Raw genomic sequence first — 27,825 nt, 5'->3', positions numbered from 1 at the left:
GGCCCAGTGTAGGTGAGGAATTTTAATGGTACATAGGTTGCCTCATCATCAGTCAGAAACAGAACATTGATTCACTCCCCTATTCCACATCATGGGTTAAAGAGAACATTGCCAGGAGGACTTCACTCCTCTAGAAGCGTCCTTTTTACCATGATTTGGAGTAAAACAGGCAATGATTAGAAATGTATCCCTCATGATAGGCTCTCAACAGAGTCTACTGTAAGGGCTATGGTTACACAACATATTTTAAATTCTTTCGTGAACGTTATGCTTAATAATAGGATTGCTGTAGGTTACTTACTGGCTAAACAGAGAAGTATCTGTGCAGCTGCTGGCACTTGTGGCCTATGGAGAAATACATCACGTCAGGTACTACAGAGATTCAGTTGTAGGTAATTAATGAAGAGACTGCCTAGTTAAGTGAGTAACTCTTTATTTAGTTCATTCTTTGATCTATTTAATTTCAGGTGGTTTGGTTTATGGGGACCTTGGGTAAGGAGCATACTCCAAACTCTTGATATTATCCTCCTGATAGTCATAATAGTAGTCTACCTGGTGCACTGTATTCTCTCGAAAGTTTTAAATGTTTGCATGCAGCCATCTCTAGAATGTCAAATTGTCTCTTTTCACCTGGAATGACAAGAGTGAAAGAAATGTGTGACCATGAGGGCACTTTAACCTATGAATGATGTGCCGAGACTGGAAACCCAAAATGATGGTAGCTGAGAGTGACGCTAAAGCCCTAAGCTTTGGTCACGTTCTCACTTAAGTGAGAATAAAAGGGGATATTTTTAAACAAAATCACAAGAGACCATTGTTTTGGACTTCAGTGAAAGTCCAAATGCACTAAGCTCCAGCAGATCAGACCAAACCAAAATGAAATCCCTCGTGCTAAATGTGACATAATTAAACTAAGACTTTGAGGAAACACATAGATTCTAGAACAGACCAGGTTTTGTTTTTTATCCTATAAACAGAACGTTCCAGCAAAAGGAGGTACCCTGTAATCTAACCCTTACAAAAATAAAATAAAATAAACAAATAAACTGAAGTCCTTGTTCCCCCTTACAAAACTCATTGTTCTGCTATTTCCCAGTGGGTTTCAAGACCAAATAAGTACATTTACAACGGTGATAGTGGCATCAATGACTAAAGTTTTGGTCAATCTCTCAAAATTGAGATGACGACCAAAAAAGCAAAATTGTTAAATCAAGTTTAGCCTTCAGCTGTCTCCTTACATATTTTAAGTTTGGCTTAAAGGTTTCTCTGTACATCGTGAACTATAACAAGTGGAGGTGTAAACAGACTGTGGCCCACATTTGTGCCAATCACCAAGTTTTGGCCAATCATATGTAGCCAACTGTTCAAACTGTGTTCAAATAAGGATACACCCAGCTGTAACCAATTGGGTGTTTCTGTACCTCACTTTTTTTGTCCATAAATCTTCCACCACATGCCTGCACTGGAGTCTCTGAACCTACTCTGCCTCAGGAGGCTGCCGGATTTACGAATCATTCATTGCTCAATTTGACTCTTTTTTTTTTTTTTTTTGAGATGGAGTCTCACTCTGTCACCCAGGCTGGAGTGCAGTGGCGTGATCTTGGCTTAATGCAGGCTCCGCCTCCCGGGTTCACGCCATTCTCCTACCTCAGCCTCCTGAGTAGCTGGGACTACAGGCACCCACCACCACGCCTGGCTAATTTTTTTGTATTTTTAGTAGAGATGGGGTTTCACCATGTTAGCCAGGATGGTCTTGATCTCCTGACCTCGTGATCCACCTGCCTCGGCCTCCCAAAGTGCTGGGATTACAGGCGTGAGCCACCGCGCCTGGCCCAATTTGACTCTTTTGAATTGAATTCAGCTGAAGTTTTTCTTTTTTTCTTTTCTTTTTTTTGGAGATGGAGTCTCACTCTGTCACCCAGTGTGGAGTGCAGTGGCACAATCTCAGCCCATTGCAACCTCCCCCTTCCGGTTCAAGCAATTCTCCTGACTCAGCCTCCCAAGTAGCTGGGACTACAGACACTATGCCTGGCTAATTTTTGTATCTTTAGTAGAGACAAAGAGGTTTCACCATGTTGGCCAGGCTGATCTTGAATTCCTGACCTCAAGTGAAGCACCTGCTTTGGCCTCCCAAAGTGCTGGGATTACAGGCGTGAGCCACCGTGTCTGGCCAGATGTTTTTCTTTTAACACTTCTACATGGAAGTATGAGGATTCAATGAGTAAGTTGAGCACATGGTACATGTTCAGTGAATATTTTCTGATTGACACAATCAGAAAATATTCACTCATTTAATCATTATGGGAATGGTGTGAGGGATGTGTAAGTCTTCAGAGACCAGGGAAACACCTGAAATCTTCTATGAGTCATCTCTGTCGTTGTTTATCCCTATTCTTTTTCTTTTCATTCATTTTGCATTTCTCATTTTCTGTGTTACTCCCTTGCATTCCTAAAAACCTTCCCGTTACCTGCTTGCTTCCTGTATTCTGTGTCGTTTCCTACATGTTCACCATTCTGCAGTCTTCTTCCCCTTCATGCAGCAGGCCCTGTGTCAAAGTATGCAGGGTTTGTGCAGACGCACAGACCCTCTGGGGAGTATGTGTTTGAATTTGATGAAGATGAGCAGTTCTTTGTGCACCTGGACAAGAAGGAGATGGTCTGGCATCTGTCAGAGTTTATTCATGCTGTGAGGGGCAGAAAATGAAGGGACCAGGGATGGAAAGGGATGGGGGACAGAACACTAAGCTGGCAGTCCTAACCCCACTGTGTTGGCTCTACTCCAGGTGTCCAACTTTCTCAGTCAGAAGTTGATATAAGGAAGTGACCAGCTTCAGGTCTCCTTTGAAGCTCCCAGCCTAGCTTTCTTTTGAATCTCTGCTCTTCAACCACAATGATTTATGTACCCCAAGACCCCTCCACCTCCTGGCTGCCTGTGATCTTCCTGCACCTAGCACTCAGCAAAGGGTCTGACATTTAGATAGCACTCAATCAATATGAAGAATTTAAAGTATAGTGACAAGGTGGTGCCCACACTGGATGGTCTGTATGCTGTGGTCTCATCAGGGACCTTTCTCTGCACCGCATTTTTCCTGAGAAATCCCAGAGTTCAATAAATACCTGTGTATGTCAGAGCTAGACACATCTGATGCCTTTCTGTGACTGCTTATATTCTCAGTTCCCTAGGAATGCAAATCCTGGACCTGTAATTGTAGGATACAGGTGCATTATGGGTGCAGATATCTCAGTTTTGCATCCTGCAAGGGTTAGTCTGGAGATTGTTCACTCCACTCTGGGTATTGCTGACACCTACAGCATGTTTCCAGGGGACAAAAATGGAAGGGGATGACTCTGATTGGATAGTGAGAGGAACACAGGTAGCTCTGGGAAACTGACCAGGGATAGGTGCCCAGGGGCACACAAGGCCCAGAAGCTGCTTGTGAGAAGTCAGGGAGAAGGAAGCCAACAACTGGATGTGTCAGAGAGCCACTGAGTGCTCATTAGGTGTATCAGGAGTTAAGAATCCATCCTCTACATGAAAAGAAAAGCTTAGACCAAACATGTCTTCTACCTTGATTTACAGTAACTTAATATGAAATGCAAAACATGTAACAATTTTGGACTGTTAAAAAAAAGATCAGTGTTTGAAAGAGTGCTGCACATATTGCTTTGCACTTTCAACAACGGGGAGGCGTTTCTCTCTGTATGAATTATTAGCTCAGGAGGTCTAGGCTGGTGAATGAATGCAGACTTACAGGATAAATGTCTACTGGATGCATTCAAAAGGCCAAGCAACATTTGGTTAAGGGGTATTTGTGACGGCATTCAGAGAAAATGTTGACAGTGTGTTAGATTATATTTATCATTGTAAATTCTGATGCTCATTTAATTTCTTAACAGTAATGCTAATACACGCTCTTAGTAAGTTATATGTCGAATCAGTGCTATATCAGTATGGGTCCTATAACACAGATCTGCAGTCTGCTCACCACTGAATAGCTAAGAATAGTGGCTTCAGACCTGAATGGATGAAGACACCGAACAGGATGATGGGGCAGCTCACTGAAATACAGTAAATCCAGGAGAGGTCCATGTCCAACGGGCCACCCTATACAATAGCTTGGATATCCCCATTTTCATGGTTGTCTTCTTTCCTATGTGTAAACCACATTGAACTTCTTTATTAACTCTCACTGTTTGCCAAAACTCTCAAGAAAAAAAGTGTTGAGACATGACTTGGTATATATTCTTAACAGAAAACAATCATGCTGGGTTTTGATTATTGATGGCACTAAGGAGAAAGGAACTTGGCTGGAGGCCCCATGAGAGAAACCATGCATTGAATCCAGGAACAGAATGATAGAAACTGGCTTCAGGGCAACTGCTCAGCAGCAGCATCCTCTTGGGAGGCTGGGGGTCTGTCCTTCAAGCAGATACTGGGACTAAAGAAACAGAAAATGCTTTTTCTAAGGCACATTAGTCTTTTAGGCAAGGTCAGGAACCCAGTGGGGGTAAAAAACAAAGTTATCCCAGGTTGCTGGCCCCCTTCCTTTAAGTCCCAGGAGACAAAAATAATGATGAGAGGCTGAATCTCATGCTGACAAAGAATAGAGTTGATCTGAGCTTCCTTTAGCAATGGAGCCATGCAATGCTCTTTCCCCACTCATCCCAGGGCTGAGGTTGAAACAGGGGTTCAGGCCTCAGACTCTTTTCCTAGAGAAGCCTCAGTGTCACAATGCACAGAAAGGACTCATATCCTCCTGTAACTCCCCCAATAAGGAAATCAAAGCAGGAATATTGCCTGTTTATGCAGATCCTTGTTGAACTGAAATGACAGGAGGAAAGAGAATGTATTCAGCTATTGAAACCACCTCAGACAATTAGAGAAACGTTCCTGTCACACTTCCATTGCCCATCACTCAATGGACACTCTGCAGGAGCCTGAGTAACTGGGACTTCATGCATCTGGCTGCATTAAGATGCCAGGCTGGGATTCCTCTCTCCTTAGAAACTGTCCTTGTTCCCTGACTATGTGATTTCAGGAAGCTCTCTGGCATTCTCTTTTGTCTCAGCCCCTTATCATGGAAGAAGGGTGAGCAAGTCAAGAGAAAGGCAGGTATCGGTCACCTCATAGGATTTCTCACCTTTCTTGCTCCTTCTGTGCATGAAGATGCCCACTCCACAGATGATGAGCCCCAGCACGAAGCCCGCGACTCCTGTCAGCGTCTTGCTCTGGGTAGAATCAGACTGTGTCTCTGTGAAGAACAGGCTCAGGTTGAGTGTCACCTCCAGCAGCTGTACCCCTGCTCACGTCCTGTCTGAGATCCTGGAGCCTGATGCAGAATATCGGCATGAGGACAGTGAGGGGGATACACCTTGCATGATAGGACATTGAGAAACAGTCACTCTTTCAATTCTGGAACAGAGGATGTGACCTCAACAACAGACAAATGCAGATTCAATTAGTTGCCTTTCAGAATAACTAGAATAAGCTAAAAGGTTGAAGGAAGACAATAGTTCCCATGTGTAAGGTCAGTTCAGGACGTGTCTGCGTCCCTAGATTCTTGGACAAGGAGAGGAACTATGAATCCTTAGGACCTCCTAGGCTGGGACAGGCAAGTCTCCATTGCCCCCAGATTAAAACTACACTCAGGGTCTTGTATAGAAGAAAAACAGGGTTGGACATGGCCCCAGGGTATAGACGCAGAAGACAAGACGAGTGAACCCCACAGCCAGAAAGAGAGTCCCTGCTTTCCAGAGGTGGAGTCTAGAGGGTCATCAGAGACTAGCTCATTCCACTCCACAGTGATAGGACTGTCCCGGCTGGGGTGCTCCACTTGGCAGGTGTAGACGTCTCACTGCTGGGGGGTCATTTCCAGCAACACCAGGATCTGGAAGGTCCAGTCTCCATTACGGATGAGGCTGGTGGACACGACCCCATCTGTTTCCTCCGTCCATTCAGGAACCATTGGACTTGAATGCTGCCTCTGTGGAAATCTGTCATGTGACAGACAAGCAGGTTGTGGTGCTGTAGGGGGCCCTTCTTGGAGGGGGAGACGTTTAGCCTCAGCTGGACTAGGAGTGGGGAAGTGGAAAAGTGGAATACCATTTGAGATTATTATTTCTTAGACATGCTCATTATGGAACTGATTTCTAGATGTTGAAAATAGGAATGATGGTCGGGCACAGTGGCTCATGCCTGTAATCCCAGCACTTTGGGAGGCTGAGGCAAGTGGATCACCTGAGGCCGGGAGTTTGAGACCAGCCTGACCAACATGGAGAAACCCTGTCTCTACTAAAAATACAAAGTTAGCTGGGCGTGGTGGTGCATGCCTGTAATCCCAGCTACTCAGGAGGCTGAGGCAGGACAATCGCTTGAACCCGGGAGGCGGAGGTTGTGGTGAGCTGAGATCGTACCATTGCACTCCAGCCTGGACAACAAGAGTGAAACTGTGTCTCCAAAAAAAAAAAAAAAAGAAAGAAAGAAAGGAATGATGTGATTAGGCCAGTGGATACGGGGAGTACTAAGAAATAGAAATAGTATTGAGAAGAATAGGAGGCACACAAACTTACCAGTTTGTAGCACATTTAAAAGAAATCTTGTCTATCAGCCACTGATTAACAGCCTTTGGACAAAGAATATTTAATCAGCAGTGACACTACCTTATCTTTTGAGTGCTCTATCCTGATGTAAAAGATGAAAAATTTGCTCAAATAATTTCTTGAAATTAATATATATATAAAAACAACATTCTCACAGTCTATTAATCCAATAACTATATTTCATAAATATACCAAGAAAATAAAGTGAGCTTGACATGACTTATTCTGCAAGTAAGCTATGGATTTTCTGGCCTTGCCTACACTCAAAATCCTCCTATTTACATAATATCCTGAGCCCCTACATGCTTAAATGGTAGAAATCCCATCCTTTTCCCTAAGTTCCTCTTCTGCACTGTGTTGTCACGTATATTGAGGTTCTCACAGATAACCAGGTGCTGGCTGTGCCTTGGCACCTCTATTTTTGCCCCCTCTTTTTCTGCTGCTTACAGATCAATTTCCACGCTACCACCTGTGGCTTTTCCTTTGGACCTCAGCCACCAGTACCCTTTTCCTCCACAGAAGGCAGAAAAGGGCCAACTGCCCCTAGAGAACAGCCCAATTACAGGAATGTTCCAAATCAGAGCTTCTAGGTCCTTATTTACTCTGTTCTTGAGAACACAAATACCCTGACGTGGGCCTGTGCCAGGTAAATCAACAGTCTTGAACTAACCCATAACACTTACTCCCTATGGTATTTTTGCCTTATGTCCAGGATTATCCACATTCACAGCCTTTTCCCTCAATGTGATTTTATTTCAGAAGCACTTGGCTCTCGCTCTACTTCAACCACCTCCATAAACTCAACATCCATCAGACTGGTCAACCCATGTCTGAATCCCAGCTGTGGATTAAGTGGAACTTCTTCCCCATAGGTGTCCTGGGAAGCATGAAAATCATATGGGTGTCTGTTTTAAGGTCCCAGAACATTCCATGAGAAGCACTTTGCTCCATCTTCTTTGTCAGGAGCTGGTCAGCCTGGAGCACATCAGAGACCTCCAGGGGGCGCTGGAGCTAAGGCTTGATACCCATTGGCCTCATTTCTGACCCAGTTCAAATATATTTCACCAAGGCAAGGATTCCTGTTTGTTCTAGTTGCCTTTGTTCAATTACTTCTAGATTTGGGTGGGCATCCACCCTGGAATGGCCAGGACTTCTATCCTCCTCCTTCCTCCGTCTCCCCTACCCCTTTGTTTTTCTCTATTCTAATTCATGCCCTTATTATGATTTTCCTGGACAATAGTAGTAGTTTCTTACCTCATCTCTCTGCCTCTGGTTCCTGCTCTCTCCAACTGACTTCACAGTCTTCCGAAAACAGATTTCCAGCCTTGTCATTTCCATTTGAAGATTTCTGAAGATTTAAAAAAATATTCAGTGTTCTGACACTTATCTGGCTACTGGGAATCACTTGGGAGCTGATTAAAAACATAGATCTCCAGACCTCCCCACCCAGGGAATCTGAATCTCTAGGCAGTGACTCGGGGGGAATCTTTGCTTCACAGAGGATCTCAAGGACAATCTTCTGAGCAGCGAGGTTGGGGACCTGCTGGCCTAGAGTGTAGCAGAACGAGCCGCAGATAAAACCTTTCAGACACCGGGGAGCATCGGGAAGCTACTGCCTTAAAATCTGAGCTCCCTGAGTGCACAGTTTCTGTCCCTTTTAAGGGCTCACAACACTAAAGATTTCACATGAAAGCATCATGATTGATTTGAGCAAGCAAGGGGTATGTGACAGGGGTTGCATGCACTGGTGGTCAGAGAGAAACAAAACAGGGCCAGGAGAGAGTTTCACTACGTTCTTTTATACAATGCCTGGAATCTATGAATAACATCGGTTTCTAAGTTATGAATTGATTTTTAACTACTGGGTTTAGGCCAGGCAGGCCCAGGCCTTGTTTTGGGCCTGGCACCGGGCTGCCTGTCTTTGGTTTTACTTCCTTGTTTTTTTTCTTAAAACAGGTACTGAGTATAAAACAATATAAAACAATATGAGAGGGTCTCTCTTTCCTCAAGAGGAGAAGCCCACACTCCTTAGACTGGAATCAGGGGGTCTCTGCAATCTGGCAGCTGATTACCACGAAAGAAAATGCTGCCACGTCGCTGATTTGGGCCTCTATGAAGTCTTAGTGACAGTTTTTGCAAATTGTATTACTTTTATTTGGACACCTCTCTCAACCAATTACCTCAACAACTTTTCTAAACCCATGTCACTCTCCTCATCCTTACTCGATGTATCCATCTTCTCCCTCTTATTGGATGACATTCCTTCCACTTTCCCAGGAACAGAGGGATCAACGGTGTGACCTCCTGAGCCTCCTCCTCCTCCCCCTTCATTCTTTCCTCTCTCTCTAGTCCTTGTTTAGTGCAAGGCTCACTAGTGCTTTTTGGTCTCCTTTACAGGGATTTCTCTCTTGGCCAAATTAATACAGGGATGGGTTATTAAAAGATTATTTTTAGGCAGCTAGAAAGGGTAAAAGTTCTTGGTGGAATTTGCCTTTAATAAAAAGCAGCCCCAAACCATTTTTTTCTCTAACAGAAAGCAGCCTGAAAACTCAGGCATAGATGTGCAAACTAGAAGCTTTTATATGTAAATGCAAGCAGCTGTACCTGGAAGCCAGGTAATTCAATATGGCATTCTCACCCTCTTTTCCTTCTATGTTTACAGGTGTCATGGCAGCCTCCAGGTTAAAGCAGTGTGCAGGTATCATGGCCGCCACCAGGTGGAGGCTGTATTTGTATAATAAAAGACTAGGGTGGGAGGGCCAGTCTTTTGCAGGTTATGTAAACGGCACACCTGGTCAAACCAATCCCCTGAGCCCTATGTAAATCAATCACTGCCTCCTCAAGCCTCGTACAAAACCAATTGTGTTCCACTACAAACAGGAGACCCTCTCTTGGGCAACCTGCTTTCTCAGCATTAGGAGGCTTTTTCTCTCACTCTTCTTTTCTATTAAACTTTCCGCTCCTAAACCCACTCCTTGTGTGCGTCCGTGTTGTGAATTATTTTTTCAGCTATGGCAAAGAACCAGGGTATATACCCCTGACAATGGAGCTGTTTCATTTTGGGAGCTCATCTGGGATCCGAATCAGAATGGAAGATAGAAACATCGGAGCGGTGAGTATAGAGCAAACCTCAAATCTGTTCTTTAATTTCAAGGCTCTCTTCATACCAGTTTTCTTTCATGGAGAACTTCACCATCGCATGAGGCTGGGAAAAGTCTTGGGGCAACTGAAAATTTCTGGCCAGGGTACACCCTGGTGTTACTCAAAGGCTTCTGGACTGAACCCAGCCTCCGACAGCCTGTCTAGGCATTGGTAATGGATCTCCAGCTGTTGCAAAATTTTCCTTTCTTTTCTATCTGTGGTCACTATGTCTCCTGTCCTCTCTGTGTGTGCAATTTGTGGGAAGTTTTTTTTTTTTTTTGAGACAGAGTGTCGCTCTGTCACCCAGGCTGGAGTGCAGTGGCCAGATCTCAGCTCACTGCAAGCTCCGCCTCCCGGGTTTATGCCATTCTCCTGCCTCAGCCTCCCAAGTAGCTGGGACTACAGGCGCCCGCCACCTCGTGCGGCTAGTTTTTTGTATTTTTTAGTAGAGACGGGGTTTCACCGTGTTAGCCAGGATGGTCTCGATCTCCTGACCTCGTGATCCGCCCGCCTCGGCCTCCCAAAGTGCTGGGATTACAGGCTTGAGCCACCGCGCCCGGCCGGGAAGTTTTACAGTTCAGGGAAACAGTCATGTTAGGGAAGATCGGCTGTTAGGAAGATGTCCTGTTCAGGGAAGATCTATCCTGTCTCTGGCGAGCACATGGTATTTCTAAGCCAACAGCACCACCTAGAGGAAATAGAAATCCTCTTCATCAGGCACTCTGTCAGTTTTTTATCGTTAACACTGCAGCTTCCAAATTCTTTCCATACCACTAGAAAAGCCTCTTCTGTGAACGGGAAAGCTCTGTCTTCAACAATTAGGAGTAAAATGTCCTCTGCAGTGAAATTTTAGTTCTGATACTGTCCCATCGGCAGGAAAAACTGCCATTAGGTTCCCATGTTCATTTCTGTCTCCAGTTAAGACAGTACTTAATTAGCAAGGGGATTTTAGGTTCAGAAGTTAACCAGAGCCATTTTGCTAAGGGTAAATGTTTTAGCATGGTCCGGAAAGCACACTGCCTCCATTAAAGGAGCCTACCCAAAGACGGCATAGTCTCTCTGGAGATCCATTTTTCAGGGAGCCAGGCAGATCACACAAATTTAAGATGTCAAAGGGGATCACATAAGGTGGTTAAGCTAAGGTTGTGTGGGTAAAGCATGATTAATCCCATCACTTAGCTTATCCAGTTCCATGGCTTGGAGGACCATGCATACAACCATGGGTGGCACATTTAATGCATTGCCAGGACCCAGGAACCAAGGAGAGAATACAGTAGGGAGGACACTTCCACTGTCTTCCCCTCCACCCTGGGTCACAATGAAAGAATGGGACTGAAATGACACTTTTATCCTCACTTCTTTTTCTAGATGGGTGGCAGACTAGCTTCAGCTTGCACCCCTCTGGAGTGCACTCTGAAACACTGGAACTCCTTTAACCTCAGGACTTTGAATAGAAAAGTGATTCATTTTCTTTTGCACAAGGGCATGGCATTTTTACGAAACCTTTGCAAGCGTTGTAAGATCAGCCCAGCTTTTTAAATAGGCATATCAGATAGGCCTATAGAAAAGAATCCCCCAGAATTAGAAAGGCAGTTTCCAAGGGAACTATCTGAGAATTCCCCTTATTTGGGATCACCAATGTGGGGGAAATAAAGATAAATCAGACTGTTGCTGTGTCTATGTAGAAAAAGGAAGACATAAGAAACTCCATTTTGATCTGTACTAAAAAAATTCTTCTGCCTTGAGATGCTGTTAATCTGTAACTCTAGCCCCAACCCTGTGCTCACAGAAACATGTGCTGTATTGACTCAAGGTTTAATGGATTTAGGGCTGTGCAGGATGTGCTTTGTTAAAAATGTGTTTGCAGGCAATATGCTTGGTAAAAGTCATCTCCATTCTCCAGTCTTGAGTACCCAGGGACACAATGCACTGTGGAAGGCCACAGGGACTTCTGCCCAAGAAAGCCTGGGTATTGTCCAAGGGTTCCCCCCACTGAAATAGCCTGAGATATGGCCTCGTGGGAAGGGAAAGACCTGACCGTCCCCCAGCCCAACACCCGTAAAGGGTCTGTGCTGAGGAGGATTAGTGAAAGAGGAAGGCTCTCTTTGCAGTTGAGATAAGAGGACGGCATCTGTCTCCTCCTCAATCTCTGGGAATGCAATGTCTCAGTGTAAAACCCCATCGTACATTCTACTTACTGACATAGGAGAAAACTGCCTTATGGCAGGAGGTGAGACATGCTGGTGGCAATACTGCTCTTTACAGCACTGAGATGTTTGTGTAAAGTCAAACATAAATCTGGCCTACGTGCACATCCAGGCACAGCACCTTTCCTTAAACTTATTTATGACACAGAGTCCTTTGCTCACATGTTTTCCTGCTGACCCTCTCCCCACCATTACCCTATAGTCCTGCCACATCCCCCTTCCTGAGATGGTAGAGATAGTGATCAATAAATACTGAGGGAACTCAGAGACAAGTGCTGGCGTGGGTCCTCCGTATGCTGAGCGCTGGTCCCCTGGGCCCACTGTTCTTTCTCTATACTTTGTCTCTGTGTCTTATTTCTTTTCTCAGTCTCTTGTCCCATCTGACCAGAAATACCCACAGGTGTGGGGGGGCTGGTCCCCTTCAACCTCAAGCTCCCTTTTCATTACAGGACCTTAGGCAAACAAAGGAAGACTTATGCCAATTTTCTGACAACCCTAATAGGTATATAGAAGCTTTCCAGAATTTAACTCAGGTGTTTCACCTCACATGGAAGGATGTTATGCTGCTCCTAAACCAAACTCTAACTGCAGTTGAAAAGCAGGCAGATTTGCAGGCAGCAGATACTTTTGGAGATGAGCAACATGTCTCCTATAATACACCAAAAGGGAAGAAAAGAGATAGGGAAAGTGAAAAAATAGCAGAAACACCATTCCCAATAGGAAGGGAAGCAATTTCTCTTGAAAACTCCAGTTGGGACCCCAATAGCTCTGCAAATGAATAGAAATGGAAGCGCTTTTAAATATGCATATTAGAGGGCCTATGAAGAACTAAGGCCTGACCTCTTAATTCCTCTCAACTGTCTATGATAGACCAAAAGCCAGATGGGAATCCTGCAGCTTTCATGGAAAGGCTGAGAGAGGCACCAATAGAGCACACTTCCTTAGCCCCTGATTCAGTCAAGGGATGGCTCATTCTAAAGGACAAGTTTATTACACAGGCAGCTCTTGATATTAGAAGGAAACTGTAGAAGCAAGCTATAGGACCAGATAGCACCTTGGAAAACCTCCTGAGGGTGATCACTTATAATAGGGACCAGGAGGAGGCCCCCAAAAAAGAGAAAGCTCAGGAGAAAGACAGAGGCTCTAGTAGCAGCTTTGCAGGCTTGCAAAGTCCGGGATCCCCGAGGTGCATCCGCCAGTTGCTATCAGGGTGGGAAGCCAGGGCATTTTAAAAACGAGTGCCCAAACAGCAAGAGGAAGCCACCTCAACCTTGTCCAGCCTGTGGTGGAGACCACTGGAGATCAAACTGCCCCCAGAGACGGAGGTCACTGGGATCAGAACCCGTCTCACAGATGGCCCAGCAGGACTGTTGGGTCCCAGGGCTCAAACCCCAGCTCCAGTGGCTCAAACTGCCATTGCAGCACAGGAGCCGCCAGGTGACTCTGGAAACTGAAGGAAGGAAAGTAGACCTCCTTCTAAACACTAGAGCCAGCATCTCTCTTTTCTCCTCTTTAATCCAGGCCGCTCTTCTTCCCATAGCATGATTGTAAGGGGTCTCAGGAAAAACTCTATTTCAACTTTTTCTCAATCTCCTAATTGCAGTTAGGAAGACTTATTGTTTGCACATGCTTCCAAGCCATTTTCACTATGGCTGTAGGCTCTACTAGTCAAAAAAACCTCCAAATTAACCTTAGGAAATAATTTAACTGTTTACACCCCACATAAAGTAGCAGGATTACTGTCCTCTAGGGGAGCCTTTAGCTAATAAACAGCAGGTAAAGCAAGAATACATAAGGCAGGATAAGTAGTAGTCACTCTAAATAATGTCTCTCCCAGACACAAGCACTCAATTAACTGAATTAACAGCTCTTGCAAGAGCACTTAAATTAAGCAAGGGAAAGATAGCTGCTTAGCTCTCCGTGTTCATGCCGCTATTTAAAAGGAAAGACATTCTCTTACCACTAAATGATCTCCTATAAAATATCACCAGGAAATTAACAGGTTATTATCCTCAGTTTTCCTTTCATGAAAAATAGCAGTAATGCATTATAGGGAACATCAAAAGGGAACAGATGAAGTTGCCAAAGGAAATAGGATAGCTGACCAGGGAGCTAAACCGGGGCAAGGAAACCTCAAGGCATTAACACACTTCAAGCCCTTTTAATCTCAGAAGCCTCCATAAGAGAATTTAAACCTCAGTATTCCCCTGCAGAAATAAAATAAGCCATTTCTCAAGGGTATCCCAGCCCTGAGGATGACAAACTTTGTTTACCAGCCTCCAGTCAATGAAAGTCCTTAAAATCCTTCACCAAGCTTTTCATGTAAGAAAGGATAAAACGTATCAATGAGCTCAGAGATTGTTTTCAGGCAGAAAACCTCTAAGTTTAAAAATGTAACCTCTCTAGCTCACTTCCAACAGGAATTGGCACAACTAGCAAAAGGCCAGCCCCAGGAAATTGGACCACCTTTACTTAGCCAGAAAATGTGGTATTAGTGAAAACTCATCTCTCTCTCTCCTTCCCTAAGCCAAGCGGGAAGGGCCCTACACAGGTCTTCTTTCAACCCCGTCAGCAGTGAAAGTTACAGGTATCAACTTCTGAATTTATCACACTCAAGTCAAAGCCTGAAAAGCTGAGGGAGCAACCTTTGACAGCCCAGAGGAACATCCTGAATATCAATGTGGAGAAACAGAAGATCTTAAGCTGAAAATCATAAAAGATAAGTAAATGAGTGAGGGCTACTCATCTTAGTGCCATTCATACCTCACAGGTACTGTTTATCATTTCTACCTTTCCTCTCAAAATTCACTGTCCAGTATTAGAACTTATTTTTAATGCATATTTGCAGGGAGATTTTAATTATACATGGGACTGCGTTTGTTACTTTGTAAATCCCCAAAGGGAAACATTATATCTTGGCAAGTAAAATTTTAAACAAATTATTTACTACACCACTTTCGTGGGAATTGTTATAGTCATGCTATTATTTGCAATAGAACTATATACTGTGGCACTCACAATGTCGAATTCTGGTTGTAAAATTCTAATTGCTGTAATATTTTGCCTAATTATCATCTTTATGACAGAATTAATAATTGCAGGAAGGATTTGGTCAAGTTTGTTTTGCTTACAGCAGGAGTAATAGTTACAGACAAGAAGGAAGCATGGAAGTTTTACTATTACTAAATTTGATAGGACTTTTTATTGAAGATTGGTAATATGGTGCACTCTAAGCTGTGGAAAGAAGGTTGGAAAGAAAGAGATTTTATATAAGAAACGATCTTGTATAGTAAATTCTTGTCCTAAAAGGAAATGACTGGTTGTTTAAAGGAACTGGTTGTTTAAAGGAAGGATGTTTAGGACAAGTCAGAAAGTTGAGTATGCTGTAAGAGGGTCTGTGAAAGTCATGAAAGAATTTAATAATTAAGGAATTTAATAATTAAAGGAAAGGAATTGCCAAGATTAGCACCAAAGTTACTTTAGCCACCCAATAACATATTTCTCCCAATCATATCATAAATTATAAAGAATGGCCTAAACTTAAAATTATGCCCTAGTAGCAAGTCAAGGGGGAAATACATTTTTCGCAAGGAAATGTTACTTTTATATTAACCTTTCTGGTGATGTACAGCGACATCTAGTGGAGACAAGCCAGTATTACAATCTATTGGTGTAACTAACAGGTATCAAACTCTACTGTCATAGTTATGGTCTGTAGGGCCCCTACTAATAGTGGTAATCTTAATACGCATATGATAACCCTATATTTTAAACCTTCTTGTAAAATTTATCTCTTTTCGCCTAGAAGCAGTCAAACTTCAAATGGTGCTGCAAACAAAGCCACATACGGACATGTCATTCTTCCAAGAAGAATGACAACCTCAGGTGAAGCCCCAACTGCAGCGCCCCAGCACGACGCCCCTTTTCAGCAGGAAGTAGCCAGAAAGAATGGTCATCCAATACCCCCGAACAGCAGTTATGGTTACGTCTCCTGAGGGAGGAAATAATACAGGAGTTATTAAGAAATTATTTTTAGGCAGCTAGAAAGGGTAAAAGTTCTCAATGGAATTTTCCTTTAATAAAAAGCAGCCCCAAACCATTTCTTCTCTAACAGAAAGCAGCCTGAAAACTCAGGTGTAGATATGCAGACTTGAAGCTTTTACATGTAAATGCTGGCAGCTGTACCTGGAAGTCAGGTACATCCAATATGGCGGTTCCCACTCGCTTTTCCTTGTCACCACGTTTACAGGTGTCATGGCAGCCTCCAGGTAGAACCACATGTACAGGTATCATGTCCACCACCAGTTGGAGGCCGCATTTGAATAATAAAAGACTAGGGTGGGAGAATCAGTCTTTTCGTGGGCTATGTAAATGACACAATTGGTCAAACCAATCCCCTGAGCCCTTTGTAAATCAATCACCGCTTCCTCAAGCCTCTGTACAAAACCGATTGCATTCGATTGCATTCCACCACAAACCGCAGACCCTCTTTTGGGCAACCCGCTTTCTCAGCACGAGGAAGGATTTTCTCTCTTCTTTCTATTAAACTTTCCACTCCCAAACCCACGCCTCATGTGTGTCTGTGTCGTGAATTTTCTCGGCCATGACAAAAAACCAGAGTATATACTCCAGACAATGGAGCCGTTTCAAAATCACAATGTCCAGTTCCCAGGATCCAGTCCTATGCTCCTCCCGCTGGGTCCCCTCTCCCTGGGTGGTCTCATGTAGCCCAGGCCCCTCCCCGGCCGCAAACTCTTCTCTCTACCTGCCCATCAGACCATCCATCCGCCCCTCAAGCATCTCAAACCCAGGGGTCTCCCTGCCGGTTTCTTCTCTGCGTGGCCTGCTGTGCCATCTCCACCTCTCTCCACATCTCCCACACCACACCCCTGCACGCTGTGTGACTCCTTTCCCTCACCCTCACATGCAGCCAGCTGCCACTGATGAAATTCGAGTCTCTCCTCCATCCTCCCACTCCATGCTCAGCCTTGCCCTCCCTGCAAGGTTTCCCTCACCTCCTGACAAACTCCGGTTGGGTTCTCCCATCAATTCCTCCCTCGCCAAAGTCCCTTCCCCTCCTGGCACTATGTCCCTGTACGCCGGCTCCGCCGCTCCCTCTATCACTCCTGGTCCATAGCTCCTCACCTCAGCTGCTCATGATGAGGCTCCATCAGCTCAGCCTCTCGTCTGCACCTTTGTCCACCTCGGCTCGCTTCCGTTCCATAAAGTCCTTCTGGCTGTTCAAGTACTGCAATGCCTCTCCAGCTCCATCACTGCTAGGAACTCCCCCACTGCGCTGTCAAAATGCACGATTCCCTCCCGGCCAGATGATTCGCCCCACAAAGCTTCGAGAGTCCCATTGAACTGCAGGCATCTCTGCCGTTCCTCCTGGTACACGGAATTCTCTGTGAAGAGGCAGGAGATGGGGTAAGCACCCCAACAACACCCTCCCTCATTACATACATATATTTCCCTCAAATCTCACTCAGGGCTGGATTTAAAAATACGATTTTTCCTACTACCGAGTTCTGTGGTCCCAGGCAGGTCACAGACCCTCTCCAGGCCTCAGTTTTCTCACCATGCAGTGAGAGGATTTGCTGAAAAGAATGAGACTCACTGCTCAGGGTGGTTGAGCAGCCCCTTCTGCTGGCGGCTGGAGGAGGAGGGGTGGAGCCATGTGAAGCCTCAGAGAGGAGCAGAATCTCATCGGGGAGGGTCCCCAGGAAGAAACAGAAGGCATGGGGAGTGAGCGGGGGACCCGGATGTGGAGTCTCCCCAACACCCAACTCCTGCCTGACATTTCCATCCTGATGTCGTCCTGGCTCGTAAATGCCACCTCCAGGAAGCCGCCTTTTCCCTTTACAGCTAGGTGCTCTCTTTCTGCCAGCCTTTGAGAATACCCCAACCTCGCTTGCATTGATAAAGTTTCGCCCGCCGCCTGCAGCAAGATCTGATCCTTGATCCTGAACGTTCGATAAACCGATTGGGATTACAGGCATGAGCCACCACGCCTCCGAGCATAATTTTTGTATCTTTTAGTACAGACGGGTTTCACCATGTTGGCTGTGGCTGGTCTGAACCTGCCAGAAATGCATTTCTTTTTTTTTTTTTTTTTTTTTTTTTTTTTTTTTTTTTTGAGAGGGAGTCTGCTGTCGCCTCTCCAGGTTGGAGTACAAAGGGTCGATCTCAGCTCACTGTGTAAAGCCCGCCTCCCGGTTCACCATTCTCCTGCCCTTTGAATTTCAAGTGCTGGGACTACAGGCTCACCACCTCAGCTGTTTTTTTTGTATTTTTAGTAGAGACGGGTTCTGCAGCATTGTGATGGTCTCTGACTCTGACTGATCCACCCTCTCGGCCTTCAAGCCTCCCAAAGTGCTGAGATTACAGGTGTGAGCCACCGCGCCTGGCCAGAAATGCATTTCTTAAAACTTCTTCAAGTTTGCCATAAGAAAGACAATGTAGCCTGAAAGTTAATTTTCACTTTTCAAACATGGCTGTAGAAAGACTTGATCTCAAAATACCTGGAAAATATCTTAATTGATGAAAATCACCAGAACAACCAGAATACTAAGTGGCTGGACTCCTTTAGGTTTAGAGCCATAGATGGTGTCATTTTTACATAAGAAGTGTGGCAGCCTTTTCCACCTGTGGTTCTTCCTAGGGAGTACCATGGCAGTGTCCGGCAGGTGCATGTGTATACAGAAGTAGCAATGACCCAGCACATGTCTGCTTGCTTCTGTCTGAGCCTCTTCAGACCTGATCTGTTCCTGGTCACAGTGGAGAAATTAAGGTGCTGTGATTTGCACACAGCAAATTAAGATTTGTTTTGGACACCTGTTTCATGTTCTACAAATTTACAACTCATGTTTGTTAACTCACCCCTCACAGAAGATGCACAGCTGGTGGCAGAGGACAGTGGAGAAGGGGTGGTGCTGGGCTCAGGGGCACCATACACTCGGCCTGTAGTTTCCAGTGTCATCTCTAAGGCAAGATCCCAGGACTTCAGATATCCTAACCTGCTTCTTCTCCCGGTGCCTTGGGCTCCAGCCTCCTAAACACCCAGGCCCGTCGCCCCCAGCCCCTTTAGTCCACCTCTCCCTATTCAACTGCCCCACTCTGAGTGTGTATCCTCTCATTTTGTTAGTCTTTGTTTCTCTTCCTCATTCACCAATACGAGAACATGTTTTAGTCAAGAGTAAGAATTTCAAAACTTTCCTTTGCAACATTTAACTTTTTAAATGGAATTTTACCTGCAAAGCAGACATAAGTGATGAGTGTATGGTGGAATTTGAAACCTTCATTTTTTTTTTTTTTTTGTATATGGGAAACTTTATCCTGTTTGTGGAACCCTTGACAATTGAGTTACCCATCCGAGCACAATTTGAAAATCAATGATCTGTGTGAATTCATCTCTCACCTCGTGAATAGGGCATATTAAAATATGTACCTGCAGAAAGATGGCGGGCGGAGGCCATGGGTAAGAAAGGAATATGTCCTATAGGTAGGGTTCCAGTTCTCGCACTACGACTGATTACTAAGTTATCTTGGGCAAGAAACAACCTTCTAACTCTCAATTTCTTGAAAGGCAAAATAGTAATAACACTATTTACCTAGCAAAATTGCTGTGAGAACCAAATGAGCTCACATATGTAAAATACATAGTATTGTATCTGTCACTGCTCAATCCATGTTAATTAGTTCCCTTCCTCTTTTCACTGTGTGACCTGTTTGAATAGGAGCAAAATTCTAAATAAATGCATATGAAAAAGGAACTGGATCTGCTTATGAGCTACTGGAAAACCTCAGGAAGACTTTCCACGGGCACCAGACCTTAATGGTTGAAAAGTGTTGGCTGTTTGCTGACTGGATCTTCCCACCTGTCTTCTGTGCTAGTGATTTTATTTGAGGACTTAGATTAACAGAAGAGTAAGTACCCAAGGACTCAAATGCACAATGAGCTTCTGCAAGTGCAGCTGGTATGACAGGAGGACTCGGGAGTGTGGCCCTAATGCCTGGGGTAGTGGGTGGGGTGAGGTAAGAAACTCAGCTGTAAAAAGCCCATTTTAAAGCCTGTCAGAGACAAAAGGGTGTTGCCTCCAGGAGGCTGGTTTTTCCACCTGCTGGGTCATCTCCTGCTCCCTAGGTGGTGACTCAGCCAAGCTTTTCTCCACCCTCCCCTCCCTCACTTTAAGCCACAGCCTGGCTCCTTGTGCCTTTCCTCTTGTGCTCTGTTTGAGGATGGAGATGCGTGTGGAGTTGGAAGAGCATTCGGGGAATTGTGGAAATGGCCCTGTCCAGTCTACCCACTCCCTATGGCTCCAGCTCTCCCTCTAGCAGGTTTTGATTGAACATTCATTCTATGCAGGGAGTTCTGATAACCCATCCTCAGTGCCTGTCACATGGCTCCACTGCCTCATCTCATTCCCCCACCGACCTCAACCCAGTCTTTGCCCCTCCACCTATTCACTGCCCAGCATCATCACACTCCCTCCTGTGCTTTCTGCTACCCTGCACCTTGAGGTTTCCATGGTGTTTCCCAATACCATCCCTCATCCTACAAACAACTCTACCTGTGGACACAGTTGCTATGGACCTCCTGCTGGACACTGTTCAGTGTCACCAGTGCTGCTCCAGCCTCCTCTCTCCCCAAACTCACCCCTCTCCAGTTTCCAGAGCTGAGCCTTCTTGCTGGTTAGTTCTCAGCACTCCTCTGTGACTACAAGTGCAGGTTCTCCACCCTTTCCTGGACAATGAACCTGAGGTAACAGGTGAGGGGCTTTGGGGTTTGAGGGGCCGTCCTCAGGAGATTCGAATGCTGTTATCCTGGAAAATGGGGAGGTGACATGAGGACAGTACTTTCTAGGTAGGTCCTAGGTGGATGTGGAATGGTCTCAGAGGAAGGGTCTATGCAGAAAGGTGGAAGTCAGTGGAAAAGTAAGGCGCCTACTTTGCAGTCCTTCCTCTCAGGGTGTTGATGTAAATTTGGGCCAGAAAGGTAAGAACATTCTGAGAGGAAAACAATGGGTCATAGAAGCCATAATATTACACCAGCCACAAGGAGACAGCAGGAGACAGAGGTTTTTCCCTTGGTTACTGCTTCCTTGGCTGTCTGATAACCTACATTCAATCTCATTCACGTACTCACACATCCTTATCTCATTCTTCTGACAAGTTTCAACCCATCCTGATATTCTAACTAAGTTCTGGGGAGGCTGGGAGAAATACTTTCAACGAGAGTGCCTTCAGGGGCTCAAACCTGTCCTCCTCCCTCCCATCTTGCCTTTATTGTCCAAGGGGCACGGGCTCCTGCTCCACCCTGGAGAATGAGAGGCATTCTCCATGAGCACTGAATCCTCAGTGATATTTGGAGCCTGGACACACCAGCTAAGGGCTCTCTGCCTGAGTCCCCTCAAGGTTGGATGCAGATGTGAGCACACCCAGGAGCCTGCACTTGCCAAACTCTCTCTCTGCAAACCTTGTCTGTCCAAGGTTATCCTGAACCTCTTGGCCCCATTTCCCCATAGACAAGCATCCTGACCCCTGGGCTCCTTATTTACTGTGTCCATGTTCCTGGAGAGACAATAGACCTGCTGGATAGTAACCTGTCCTATAGGAGGTGAGTTTGATTCTCCAGCTGTGATAGAAGGACACTAGGCTGTGGCAGGAGCCCCACATGCTGTCTCAGAGTCTGGTTCCATGAAGAGAAAGTCCCCTAGGAATTGTTCCCTGAACCAGACCCTCCAGGAATGGCACCTCTGCTCTTACCTGGAGTGGCCCAGCCCTGGACCACAGATATGAGCAGCACCATCAGTAATGCTGTCAGAGCCACTGTCCAGGGACCCCCTGAAACCTGCAGGATCATCATGGAGCTGGAAAAGGATGGCAGAATGAAGAGAGCTGCAGTCAGGAAAATAAAGACTCATTAAAAGAAGCTCCTGTCTGAAATACTAGAGACCGTGAACCCAAGTAGTCTTCTGTGACCCTGGGATTGGACAGACTCTGAGAAAAGAACCAATGGGCACTGAGCTTTGTATGAGTCATTGCTCACTGGGCAGAAAGTTGGTATGAAAGATCTGACAATATGGAGCTGGTGATGCTGTTAAGATGACAGATGGAGAACAGTGACACTCATTTTAACCAGTGAGAGTCATGAGTTTTGGGGAGATGATGTGTTTTCTTTGCTCTGAAGGTGATCTCATATTCTGCTGACCCATCTATGGGCATTACCATTTCCTGAATTCTGCCACACCTCACACACCCACAGGACATGGCCTGGTGTGGAAGAAATGCTATCTCAGTGTGTAAAAGGTCATTCAGTGGCATGATTTAGAGAGATTAGAGTACCCATTCCAGAACTGAAAATGAGGCCTGGAGTCTGTCTTGACTTTGTTCAAGGCCATGCTTCAGATTAGCGCCCATTCATATTTTCTTTCTCCCACATGTCTGTGGGTCCTGAGATGTGCGGAGGATACTGGCTCCTTCCATAGGACCGTCATCGGGGTCAGCAGGGCTCAAACTAGGGACCTTACACCTGGGAGCATGGACACACCACCTACACGACCATGTAAGTATGCAGCTTTAAGGACACTGCCTCTCTTGGACTTCAACACTTTGTCTTCAATATGGGGATGATATAACCTGCCTCTACAGCAGGACTCTTAAGATCAAATTAGATCAACAGATCTGTAACTGCTTTGGAAAAATGAGACTATAAATTATACAGTGAATGAGGAAGAAATGAAAAAAATGTCATAAAAGACCCTACCTTTTCCAAAACATCTGATTCTGTTGTGTTTATACTGAATAGTTTAGTAAATTTTCAAAGAATATTACTCCTTAATTTAAAGACCTATAAATGTGATCCTGTATGACCTCCTAATTTAATAAAGAAAATGTAAAAGTGGCTTCATTTATTTATCTAAACATTAAAATTTAAATAGAAGACTAGCATGTAAAATTCAAGAGAACAAAATAATTATGCAGTAGAAGGGGTCAGTATAGGATTGTGGGGAAAAAGCTCAGGTTCCCTGCCATAGTCACCAAGACAGCATGGTACTGGTATAAAAACAGGCACATAGACAAAGGTAACAGAGTAGAGAACCCAGGAATAAACTCAAATACTTACAGCCAACTGATCTTCGACAAAGCAAACAAAAACATAAAGTGGGGAAAGAACACCCTTTTCAACAAATGGTGCTGGGATAATTGGCTATCCACACGTAAGAGAATGAAACTGGATCCTCATCTCTCACCTTACACAAAAATCAAATCAAGATGGATTAAGGACTTAAACCTGAGACCTGAGACTATACGAATTCTAGAAGATAACATGGGAAAAACCCTTCTAGACCTTGGCTTAGGCAGGGATTTCATGACCAAGAACCCAAAAGCAAATGCAATAAAAACAAAGATAAATAGTTGAGACTTAATTAAACTAAAGAGCTTTTGCACGGCAAAAGGAACCATCAGCAGAATAAACAGACAACCCACAGAGTAGTCACAATCTGTACATCTCACAAAGGACTATTATCCAGAATCTACAATGAACACAAGCAAATCGGTAAGAAAAAACAACCCCATCAGAAAGTGGGCTAAGGACATGAATAGACAGTTCTCAAAAGAAGATGTACAAATGGCCAAGAAACATAAAAAATGCTCAACATCACTAATGATCAGGGAAATGCAAATCAAAACCACAATGTGGTACCACCTTACTCCTGCAAGAATGGCCATAATAAAAAATCAAAAAACAGTAGATGTTGGTGTGGATATGGTGATCAGGGAACACTTCTACACTGCTGGTGGGAATGTAAACTAGTACAATCACTATGGAAAACAGTGAGGAGATTCCTTAAAGAACTAAAAGTGGAACTACAATTTGATCCAGCAATCCTGCTACTAGGTATCTACCCAGAGGAAAAGAAGTCATTATATGAAAAAGACACTTGCACATGCGTGTTTATAGCAGCACAATTTGCAATCACAAAATCATGGAACCAACTCAAATGCCCATCAGTCAACGAGTGGATAAAGAAACTGTGAGATGTATCTATATCTATTGTAAGATATATATATCGAGATATATAGATATAGATAGATACAGATATACATATAGATATATATGATGGAATACTACTCAGCCATAAAAAGGAATGAGTTAATGGCATTTGCAGCAACCTGGATGAGATTGGAGACTGTTATTCTAAATGAACTAACTCAGAAATGGAAAACTAAACATATGTTCTCACTGATATGTGGGAGCTAAGCTAAGAGGACGAAAAGCATAAGAATGATACAATGGACTTTGGGGACCTGGGAGGAAAGGTGTCAGGGGGCGAGGGATAAAAGACTACAAATAGGGTACAGTGTATACTGCTCAGGTGATAGGTGCACCAAAATCTCACAAGTCATCACTAAAGAACTTACTCGTGTAACCAAATATCACTTGTACCACTATAACCTATGGGGGAAAAAACAACATAACCATGAACCAACTAATAAAAAAGCAACCTTGCCTTCAGTCTGCATCCTACCCTAGAGACACTCTCTCTGTGTCCTCCCATTTGGAGCTAAGCTTCTGACTTTTGTCTCCAGTACATCCCTGAGGACCCTCTCATCATGGCCATCAGGAACCTCTGCAGAAGGTCAAATCCAGTGGGTTCTTCTCAGTGCCTCTGACTTGAGTTACTGATAATATTTGCACTGTAATCCACTTCTTTCTAATGAGCTACTCTGTCCTTATTTTTCTCCTATTTACTGAATCCTCCTTATCATCCTTTGAAATCATCTCTTAATTATCATGTCCTCTCATCATATCCTGAGATCCCTGCATTTCTGATTTTTGGCACTCTTCCTGGAAAATCTCATCTAACCTGCAACTATGCCTGATGACTCTCAGTTCTCTGGCTTAAACTCCTCTCCTGAGACCACCCATCATACATGAATGTTTATGTATTATTATTCCTTAGACAACTTTCAGATATGCTAAGTGCAATAGCCCCACACTGAACTCAGTGTCTTCTCTCAGCCAGGCTGTCTTCTCTCATTACCCTTTCTAATGAATGGAATTGAGATGTTTTCACTGGGCTGGGGAGACGTTGGTCAAAGGATACATCCATTTCATTTCATTTAGGATACATTTCAAAGGACACATTTCATTTAGATTGGAGGAATAATTTTAAGAGTTTTATTGTATAACATGGACTATAGTTGCTAACAATGTATTGTTGAAAATTGCCAAAAGGGTGGATTTTAAGTGTTCTCACCACAAAAAATAAGTATATGAGGTGAGCCATAAATTCTTTAGCTTGATGTAGCCGGTCCATGATGTACATACACTTCAAAACAACATACATGATAAATATAAACAATTTTTGTCAACCAAAATAATTTAGAAAAGTCACACACACACACACACACACACACACACACACACAGAAAAGAGAGATGATTGCATTGGCTAGTCTAGGAATAAGAGTTATCTGGGAGTTTTCTATGTCGGATACCACCGACATCACTCACCAATAATCCCTTTAATGTCAATCAAATTAAGTCCTCTTCTTCCATCATTTTGCTACTGTGCCCATTTCCTCTCTCTTTATTCAGGCACTGTTGGTCTTGCCTCTTGAACCAACTTCTTCCATTCATGCTGCCCACTGTTGCCATAGTGATCTTCCTAAATTGCAAATGTGCCATCACTCTCCCGCTTAAAATCCTTCAATAATTCCTTATGACTTCCAGGACTCCCGAGTAACGACTCCCGAGTTTTGCATGTAACATCTGTCATGATCCAGCCCCTGCCCGTCTATTTTTCCTCTTTTCTTGCTGCTGTTCCACATCCAAAGCTGGCTCCATTCATACTGAAGCATCCGAAGTTCTTCAAATATGTCATGTGCCACACTGGGCCCACACTTTTGAACCTGCTTCCTGCTGTGTGAGAAGTGGCTTCTGCCCTGTTTTCGGACTGTCTACATTGAAGCCATCTGTTCCCCAGGAAGCCTTCCCTGATGCCTTGACAGCAGCATCTTGTGCATGCCCCATATCTGCACTTATCCATCTGGGCCTGTGTTGTCTTGTCACTTGTGGTCCCTTCTGTGAATTGTAAGCATCTGGAGGACAAGATGTATATCTTACTTTTATTTGAATATTTAGCGTCTAACAGTGTTTGACATATAGTAGGTTTTTAATACTATTTTTTTACTATGACATTATAGTATATGTTAATATCCAGTAGGACATAGGATATATTCTCTCTCTTTTCAATTTTTCATTGTTTACACACATTTATAATTCTATCTATAAGGATTTACAATGACTTACATAAAATGAATGAAATGAATGGAGAATGTTAGATATTAAGAGACAGTGTGGAAAGCCGGGCTGGGACTAGGGATGCACTTACCTTAGGTACAAAATTTAGGAAGATACCAAAAGAACTCAGTAATAAAAGTCAATCATATTTTAATGAAATATCTTAAGAAATCTAAATTAATGGAATATATAATGAACAAAATGTCAAAAGAGAACTATTCAAAGAAAATGGAGAAGCAGAGATGCAGAAGAATTAGTAGAATATACTGGCACATAAGCCAAGGAAGTAAAGATTTCCAGGAAGGAGGAAGTAGAGTGGAGTCAGAAGTTCAACAAAAGTCATTTCAGAAATCTTACCTTGGTTTTGAAATCCTTACAGAGAGCAGTTTTACATAACGTGAGCAATTATTTCTCCTTCATCACCATCATTCCAGAATTGAGCTTCTTCTCTGGCTTCAGAAATGTGGCCCTTCCCCTTGTCAGGATATGTTGGAGACGCGATGCATACAGATGCCCTCAAAGTCAGCAGGGGTTTGGGGGTGAAATTCATTGACTTTAGGGAACTCCTTGACTTCTAAGTGCTGTTCACCTGGAGGACCAGAGCGGGCACAGAGATGACCATGTAGCTTCTGCCTGGGACCTAAACAGGGCAGAGAAATAGGAGGATCAAGTATAAAGGGAGTGGGGAAGATGGGTCTGGGCTTACAGTACCGAACCCAGGGATGACAGTAACTGTGTGTGTCTCGAGGCCGGTGACGAAATATGTGAAAGAAAGAGGACTTAGGAGAGATCTGAATTCCAGCTGTCCTACAAACTCCATCTCAGCTTTCTTTCTCAATTCATGTGCTCTCTACCCCAAAGCCTGATGGAATTGCTGACCCTTCAAGTTCTCTTCTCATCTGCACACCTTCCCTCCTGCTGCACACTGTTCAGCGTCATCACACACTTCTCCAGCCTCCTCTCTTCCCAGTCTCACCCCTTCCCAGTTCCCACAGCTGAACTGTCCTGCTGAGGAGTTCTTAGCAGCCCACTGTGGCCACAAGTGCAAGTTCCGCTCCCTTCTGAAACAAAGTCTCCCATTTATTCCCTCCTGAGGGCATGTCCCTTCCCCTGACCCTCATGGACTCTCCTAGGTGCACCCCCTGTGGATTTGTTCCTGGGTCTGAGGTTCCCTCCTTCCCTGATGGTGTCTGGAGGGCAAGGGGTATCTGTCCCCCTACTGAGTGTCATAAGCTGCCCAACTCAGCACACCCACCCTCTACCTCTTCCTAGGTGTAGTGACATGGTGAGGGAGGTAATGGGGTGGGGTCTGGAATCAGACACCAGGAGGAAAGGGGTTGTGGCTCTCTTTGCCTCTCACTCTGTGTGTATTTCTCTCGGGCATCAGGAGGATTTCCCAAAGATTTTTCTCCTAACTGTTTTCTGGACCCGTCCTGGTCTCCAAGCTCCCCCTCCTGACTCTCTACAGTGCCCAGGGAGTCCAACAGTTGAGCCTGGAGCTGGGCCAACCTGTCTGCTTCCTGTATGAGGATCAGACTGGACGATTTCAACCCCCTGCTCAGCTGGT

General features: G+C 44.5%; 1 long non-coding RNA gene and 1 pseudogene across 5 annotated transcripts; both read right to left on the bottom strand.

Annotated features, from left to right (window-relative positions):
• Positions 1-519: 519 nt before the first annotated feature.
• Positions 520-14,481, bottom strand: LOC116275447. Of its 5 annotated transcripts, none has more exons than XR_004184547.1 (5): positions 12,491-14,481; positions 7,855-7,948; positions 6,571-6,623; positions 2,469-5,994; positions 520-630 (listed from the first exon to the last, which is right to left on the bottom strand). It is a non-coding gene; the product is annotated as an uncharacterized LOC116275447 (long non-coding RNA). The 5 variants fall into 5 exon arrangements; XR_004184550.1 differs by lacking the exon at positions 520-630 and having other exon boundaries at positions 2,094-4,822; positions 5,142-5,994; XR_004184546.1 differs by lacking the exon at positions 520-630 and having other exon boundaries at positions 2,094-5,994.
• A 2,608-nt stretch (positions 14,482-17,089) lies between these two features.
• Positions 17,090-23,063, bottom strand: LOC101019833 (annotated as a pseudogene).
• Positions 23,064-27,825: the final 4,762 nt, after the last annotated feature.

This window comes from Papio anubis, chromosome 6 (assembly GCF_008728515.1).
Source record: "Papio anubis isolate 15944 chromosome 6, Panubis1.0, whole genome shotgun sequence".
In the NCBI taxonomy this organism is placed as follows: Eukaryota; Metazoa; Chordata; class Mammalia; order Primates; family Cercopithecidae; genus Papio; species Papio anubis.
This window is presented reverse-complemented; position numbering and strand designations above follow the sequence as displayed.